The sequence below is a fragment of the Mercurialis annua genome, linkage group LG4 (assembly GCF_937616625.2).
Source record: "Mercurialis annua linkage group LG4, ddMerAnnu1.2, whole genome shotgun sequence".
Taxonomy (NCBI): Eukaryota; Viridiplantae; Streptophyta; class Magnoliopsida; order Malpighiales; family Euphorbiaceae; genus Mercurialis; species Mercurialis annua.
In genome coordinates, this window is record NC_065573.1 from 14,518,293 (window position 1) to 14,526,732 (window position 8,440).

At 36.7% G+C, this 8,440-nt stretch overlaps 1 long non-coding RNA gene across 1 annotated transcript; it reads right to left on the reverse strand.

Moving 5' to 3' along the window:
* Window positions 1-4,452: 4,452 nt before the first annotated feature.
* On the reverse strand, window positions 4,453-5,765 carry LOC126677341 (uncharacterized). Its single transcript, XR_007640500.2, has 3 exons — window positions 5,610-5,765; window positions 5,445-5,520; window positions 4,453-4,690 (listed from the first exon to the last, which is right to left on the reverse strand). It is a non-coding gene; the product is annotated as an uncharacterized LOC126677341 (long non-coding RNA).
* Between the last annotated feature and the right edge of the window lie 2,675 nt (window positions 5,766-8,440).

Genomic DNA, 8,440 nt, shown 5'->3' on the forward strand with positions numbered 1-8,440 from the left:
CCGTAGCAAGCCTAAAAACGTAAATAAATTTTTTCGCAAATATCATACGTCATGCATGACACACACATACACGTGTCATGCAATAACATGTCAGGCCATATATTATCAAATGGCAAACTAAACATTAAAACGCAGCAAGCATCATATGTACAAACATAAGTTTGAAAACATCAGGGTAATAATTATAAAAACCCTCTGATACCAACCATCATCGACACCTATCTACTGCAGCTTTAAAAGTAAAGTACTGTTTCTTTACATACTTTCAAAATATAGACTTCTGGAAGAAGGATAGAAGTCCGTTACTTCAAAAAAAACTTCTTTTCACCTGAGAGGGAAAACTATGAGGGGTCAATATACGGGAATATACCGAGTGAGTTCATATATTTACTAATAAGTATTCATGTAAAACATAAAATAATGCAGAAACGTCTAAATCATGTGTAGCCAAGTACAAGATCCGACTGAAACCCTAATCGTCGAACATGCCAAACGTATATAGTCAAATCAAACTGATCCAAATGGTCCGGCCCCGGGATAACTCAACCGCGTCAGCTGCGACCAACCTCTTAATCCCAAGTTGTGGGCCTCAGGATAACTCAACCGAGTTCAACCCACTAGACGGGGCTCAGGTTACCTCAACCGAGTTCACTTGCATATCCACATTTATATAACCAACTTCCATATTCGTATTCATAATAATATGTACAGCTGTAACAAAACAAAACTGGTGATCACGCAGTCTTATTGCCGCCCAATAGGTAGCACGTTCCATCGTTTCAATATTGGTTTCAAACCAAACATATACATATTTCATATAAAAACATTGCATTGAAAGCATTCAATTCAAAAATCTAAAGCAATATAAAAATATTTGCTTGTGTAAATACTTTAAAAGTAAATTTATATAAACTCACAGAAAACGCTATCCAAATATACTTCGGTGCTCAGAAACGTCAAGCTTCCCGAGCTCTTGGTCCAGCTGCTTCTTGCCTCGCCGGATCTAAAACGATTTTAAAATAATACTTCAAATCAAATTCTATTCTAGGATTGACTCTAGAATCAAGACACGACACACTATACTTATAGACTATCGTGCTTCTCACGTGTTCAATCCCGATAAACGGTTTTTAACCCGTTTCGGTTCGTAACTCTTTTCTGAAACGATTCTCAATTAACCTCGTTAGGTTACACGGCTTAAACTAATCGATAATTAGTAAACTTCAATCTCGATACGCGAATACGGAAAATTCCCCAAAACGAACGACTAACGAATTCACTGTGCGTGCGCGCGTCCGCCTGTGCGGCTGGACAGGGGACTGTGTGCCCGCACAGGATGACTGTGCGCCCGCACAGTCTACTGTGCGCTCGCACAGCCGGTTTGTGCGGCGCACAGCCGCGGGTCTTCACCCTGGCGCGATCTCGACGTGCTTTTAACCTAATTACGCATCCCTAATATTCAAACAACGCTCAAACACCTCGATAACACAAAATCCAAACTCAGGACGCTAAAATCAATCCTATAATTGTTAAAACGATAAAACCGCTCGATAGGCTAAAACTTTAACTCGATATATAATCAAATTTATCCATTCAAAAGGCGAAACGTCAAGCTTACCGTGATTCCCCGTCGAAATATGTTCGATTCGAGCTACAAAACGTCGACAACGGACGACAAACGAAGATCGAGCGACGGAATGATGAGGATCGTTACTGAAGAGAGAAAGATGAGTTTGATAGCTTCTGGATCATTCATCACATTTTTCATTTCTTATATATAATTGGCTAAATTGCACTTTGGTCCTTGAAACTTTTCAAAAGTTGCAATTTTGTCCAAAACTTATCCGCGTCCAAATTTTAAACAGTCTCCGATCGACTCGAAACTCTTAGCACAAATACTATCAAATATTTCGCGGACTTTGGCGAAATAAAATCCGTTACGGGATTTATATTTTATTTTATATTAATTTTCTAAGTTTCTCTCTCAAATCCCGCTAATACGCTTAATAAAAATTGTTCTAAATTCCCGATATAATTAAATTAAAATTCATTTTAATTTAATTTATCGGAATTCACGACACGTGACACGATTTAATTACGTTAAAATATTTGGAGTATTACAGCATCAATGCGTTCTTAAATGATTGAAGCGTTTTATCTCAGTTTGATCGAATGGTGTGTGTGTGTGTGTGGTTCGTCCAATAGGGGAATTTTTAATGTTTGTTTTCTTTTTCTGGGTGATGAATTTTGCTAACCCTTCTAAACCCTAGCTAGACTGTCTTAGGGTCCTATTTATAGTGATTCGGGTTGACCTAGGGCTTACCAGGTGTTCGTGTTTCATCAGGAATGTGAAAGTGTTGGAGTGATAACTCTAGAAGTCTGATTAGGATTAAGTCTTTATTATTATCATTATGATTTTTTAATTTAAAATTCGTATTACTACTTGCTTAAAGGTTAGTTTTGGTGCTCAGAAGTATCCAAAATAACTTATGGGATCTTAAGGGTTTGGGTATGGTCAATTTTTATCCGTCAAACTTGTAAATTGTCGCATAAACTTCTATAATACTGCAATTATTCCAATTTCTGAGATTTAAATCACTTTTTTTTTAGATTTTTATAAGCTATTTGCAGTTACTTACGTTTCAATCCTTCAAGTTTGCAATTGCGTATAGATCTGACTAGTTTGAATCCAAATGAGTAGATCACAAGCTCGTCACCCGGATAAATTTCTTTGAAAATCATCATTCAACGCTTCAGTACCTTATCAGTTTTTACTTGTCCGGAAAATAAGCGTCTACACTCCCCTCAAGTTCAAAATTCCCTTCATTTTTCTCAAGTCCATTTAGATGGATGACACCTAAGTAAATCTTAGTTTATTCTTGAGCAAATTACTTTAAGATACCTCACATTTGTCATAATTCAAAGTTTGATATCCCTTGTTTGAAAATCAAACGATTTGGTACCTCAGTTTTGATTTTGTAAACTATAAGGCCCTTCTGTTAAATATAGGTTGTCACGACCCGAAATCTCGAGCCGAGACCGGCGCTAGGAAATGGGAATGGTAGTTTCAAAACCCGTAGCAAGCCTAAAAACCACTAAAACCTTTTCTCAAACATCATACATTAAACTTTCATTTTAATCGGAAGCGTTTATACAAATATACATTACCGAACAATCGGCAATATAACGTATGAAAACTGTACTACTAGCACCTGTTTATAACACAAACCACTCTGTACAAATTATAAAGCAAATATCACGGGTATTCACCTTCCGTGTACAAAACATATGTATATATAATGACAGAATATGAAAACCGACACCGTATCAAAATGTTGTACTAGACCACGATTCTGGTCAGACAAGATACTACTGCAGCAACTACGGAAGTCCGAACTGTATACTTCAAGATTGACTTCCGATCAAAGAATGGACTTCTAGCCAAGTGCAGAGTCTATGTACCTGAAAACAAACACTATGGGGGGAAATCAGTCGAAACTGAGTGAGTTATACGTTGCATACCTTATTATCAAAATAGCATCGCATTTTGAAAATGTTTTATGCAAACACAATCCTTTCATATACATATACTTTTACTCCATCATAAGACTGGGTAAATCTCTAATTCTTAAATCATACTCATTTTCATTTTACCTCCCATACACACCCAACCAAAGGTTATAGCTGTGACATAAGTAACAACAATATTCACTTATAAGCGATCTACAACCATAATCAACAGAAACAAAGAAGGCATATTCAATATTCTCCACATCTGTAAAACTTATAATAACATGAACATCATTTCAACAATTGTGATATACATCTCTGTAATAATTCATCAAACCCTAAGTCTGTAACCAGGAACACAACACTGACTTACAGCCTAGCCAAACTCTTTCTAGGCCACCTGACGGCTAACCCTTCTACTTCATTAGCAGGCTCGGCCCTTCTCCCTTCACCGACCATCGTTCAGGACTTAGCCCGGTGTCATGCGCATTGACACCTAACAAAATATTCCCATGTGCATATATCTATCTCAGCACATAATCACAGGTGCATATCACAACTCAGCACCTCTCACATACATCCTTACAGAGTGGCATATCACCATCATAAATCTCAAACCATTTATGCACAACTAAATAACCATTTGGCCACAAAACCAAATCTCAAAACAACTTCAACTACAAACACTTTAATGCATCATTTACCAAATCAAATGACTATCCAATAGCCATGAAGGCATATCACATTTCGAATTCGAACCATATACAAATCACAAGTTGCATATACAAAGCAATACAAATAAGTCGTATACAAACGACACAAACCAATCCAATCAATTCAAGCCAATACAAAAATCCAAGCCAAACAATACAGACCAATCCATATAGAAAACAACCAATCAAATCCGTATACAAACAATCCAAACAATTTAATCCAAAGTAATTTAATCCAAAGTAATTTAATCCAAACCAATTTAATCCAAGAAATCCAATTCAAAACAATCCAAACAATACACATTTGCGATGCGTTCAAGTACTATTCATATAGTATATAACCATAAATTTAATTACGATAATGCGAGTAAGTAAAATATACTCACAACTTGCTTCTCCAAAATCCTTGTTATTTATAGCGTAAGCTCCCTGAGCTCCTTTTCCGCTATTAGGTTGACTTGTCGAACCTAGGACAAATCATGTAGATTTCGAGTGAGATTCTAACTCAATAGATACATAGACTCGAGAATAAACAAGTTCATAACTTGTCGCGTTATCGACCCCGTAGTCGACTATGTTTGCTAACCGTAAAGTAGTCCGACCTCTAAACAAAACCGACATTCTTAAATTTCAGAATGTCATCTTCGACTTTTGTTTAGATCTCGGACTAAGTCTAGCACCCGAAGGTGTCAGAAAATGGTCCTTAAGTTAACAACTTGGGCTGTCCACAATTCAGAACTGTTACGGGCGTCATAATGTCCTGATCTGTTTGGACAATTTAGAGTCTGAATTAGCTAAAACTTAAACCTAAAAATATTTAGAAGACACTCTTAAGTTTCCATACCAACAGACGGAACTTAATTCGGAGCTATATATCCTGAGGTATAACCCTCACAACAGACCTGTTTTGCATGACAGATTTCAACAATGTTTTTCTAATTTTCATACATTCAAGCTTCACTCAATTCTATTCTAATTCAGCTAATTCATCATCATTCCATGGACTAGAACAAATCAATACTCATGTATCAATGGTGTAGGTCCTTGTCCAAACCCTTAATCCATTCCTAAGCCAATATTCCATTCAATACAAGACAATCTTATGACTATAATCATCAACCATCACATATCATTTACTTCATGCCATTGCCAAATCCATTAGCCAAATTCCTATCCATTTTATCAATTAAAACTCAACTAATTTCAGAAATGGATCCTTACCTTGATTGATGATCAAAACCAAAGGCCTAAGTATGAATTCACCATCCATATTGCTCCATATAAACTCAAGATTATCCTACAACATCAATTCACAAAATTTCTAATTTTAATCCTCAAAACCGAACTGAAATAGCATAAACCCTAACCATATCTGCTCATCATTACCTCAATTTGAAGCCAAAATCCAGTAGAGGATTCTTTCCTCGTTCTGTGGCCGCGAGAATCACTCAATTCCGTTAAGAAACGAAAGAGTTATGATGATTTGAAGTTTGGAATGTTTTTGGAAGATGGAGCTACGGGATGATTTTCATTTCAGCTAGAGAAATGGAGTTTTGCTGATTTTTAACTCATTTTTCTTATTTTTATATTTATGGCATAAGTCCTTCTTTGGTCCTTAAGTTTGCCACCTCCTTATGTCTTAATTTCTAACTTTTCTTTTGTCAAATTTAGTCCGTCAAACGCTAATTCTTTTAAGTCCGATAAATTCCATATTATTTATTTTCAAATAAATAATACTAATCTCATATCTAATAATTTCATCTCCCGATTATTTATTTTTGCAATTTTGGCCAAAAACGCTAAATTTCCAATTTTGAGCTAACTTGCACTTTTTCTTAGTTTTTTTGTCCAAATTTTATTTTATTAATTATCGACGACCATTTTATCGATATTATTCTTATAAACACTAGTTCCCGTATTAATCTATTAAATTTCTATATTTCTGGAATTAAAAGCTTATTTTCCAATTTTGGACTAAAGTGTACTTTCAGTCACTTTCTCTTATCTATCTTTTTAACCCAATTTCATTTCTCTTATGCAATATTATTAATATTGAAATTTTCTTATTAAATTTCTATGTCGACCTACTCGGGTCCTCTTTTCCATCCTACTTGGCCTAAATTTCATAATTTAGGACTCGTGGCACGATCCAATTATCGTATCATATTCAGGGTTATTACATAGGTACTCAATCATTAACGGAATGAAATGTGAGGTACCAAATCGTTTACAAATGAGGTACCTAATCGTTTATATAATTAAAACTGAGGTACCAAATCGTTTGAAAGTAAATTTTAAATTATTAATGAAACTAACAGAAGGGCCTTATAGTTTACAAAATCAAAACTGAGGTACCAAATCGTTTGATTTTCAAACAAGGGGTACCAAACTGTGAATTATGACAAATGTGAGGTACCTTAAAGTAATTTGCTCTTTATTATTTTATTATTTTGCTTATGTGTCATCCACTTAAGTAGACTTGAGAAAAATAGTTGGAGTTTAAATTCGGGGAGAGTTATTCCATAAATAAAAGCATCACCTTTCAATCTTTTTCAAATGTATCATGGTTTAAAATTAGTCAAAGATTTGATTTTTTTTAAAAGTAGTGATGGATTCCGAATCCTACGATAGATACAATGGAGCCGAGTCACAGGAGATCCACTCTTAGGTGATACCTAACTCCCGATGGAAGACCTGAATAAATGAGGAAGGCGGCCGAATCCCTTGAGATCTGCCGATATACCAATGAAGACCGAATCCCTTAGAATCCGCCCAAAGCGCGCTAATCCGGGATTCGGATAGATCGCCATGATCTACTATAATATCTCGAAGTATCTTCCCATTTGGACAGAATCTCCAACATGGAAAGATAAGCTCTATCTTAGGAAGACAAGACTATTTAGGAAGACATTCCTAAATAGAACTCATGTCTGAATAAGGTAGAACACGCTAAATCAGGGCGAATCCCTACAAAGTAGCCCGATCCCTACAAAGTAGGATTCACTTACCTATTATGACTCTACAAGGTATGCATTCATCTACTATAAAAGGAGCATGATATATGCCTAGAATCACAATTACATTCATATACTCAAACGCTGCTCAAAGCTCTAAACTAACTTTAGCATCGGAGAGTTAATCGGACCACCACCGTTCGGTTAGCTTCTATCCTATTTTGCAGGTCTCATTCACCGGTTCAGAAGGCAGACTCCATCAATTGGCGCCGTCTGTGGGAAAAGTTTAACTCAACTTCAATTCGAAGGAGCTTTTCTGAACTCAAAACAAATTTCATTGAAGAAGATGACTTCTGAAGGAATGAACCTGAAAGACAAAGCAAGGAACATATCGCAAGGAAGAAAAAGGAAATCAATAGAATCCTCAATTCCACCGCCGGTGACTTTCGACGAGGAAGATTTCGGGAGAATAGCCGAAGAGCATAATGAAGCTCTTGTAGTGGCCATGGTCATCGAACACTGGAATGTCGAAAGGATCTTGGTCGATGAAGGAAGCGCAATAAACTTAATAACAAGAAAGGCTTACGAAAGCCTAGGAAGGGATCTAGCAGAATTAAAGAGGAATGTCACGCCTGTAATGGGATTTGGGGGCTCCCCAATCAAGCCCAATGAAATAATTACACTTGATGTCAAGCTGGGGAGGACAAGGAAAAGCGAGGAATTACCTACACGGTTTAGTGTCGTGGAGATCGATTTGCCATACAACGCGATATTAGAAAGACCCTTCCTCCACGACTCGGCAGCTGTGACTAGTGTAAAAGCACTAACTATGAAGATACCGACAAAGCAAGGAATTATTACAGTACAAGGAAACCGAGCCACAGCAAAAGAGTGCTACGATCAGTCAATAAAAGAATCATGCGAAGCAATGCCGATCGAAGAAATTCTCAACCATGATATCGAAGAGAAAGAAACCACACCCGAAGGCGAAACAAAGTAATAGAACTTGGCACAGAGAAAAGAGTAAACCTTGGAGCGAATATGAATCCCAAAATCGAAAAAGACATCACGGTGATATTAAAAAGTAACATCGGAACTTTCGCCGCCAAGGCCTCGGAGATCGTCGGGATAGACCCTCAAGTCATCACACGTGACCTAAACGTAGCAGAAACAGCGAACCCCGTCAAACAAAAGAAGAGGAAGTTCTCCGAAGAAAAGCAAAAAAATAATAGCGGAAGAAGTAGAAAAACTTGAAAAAGTCGG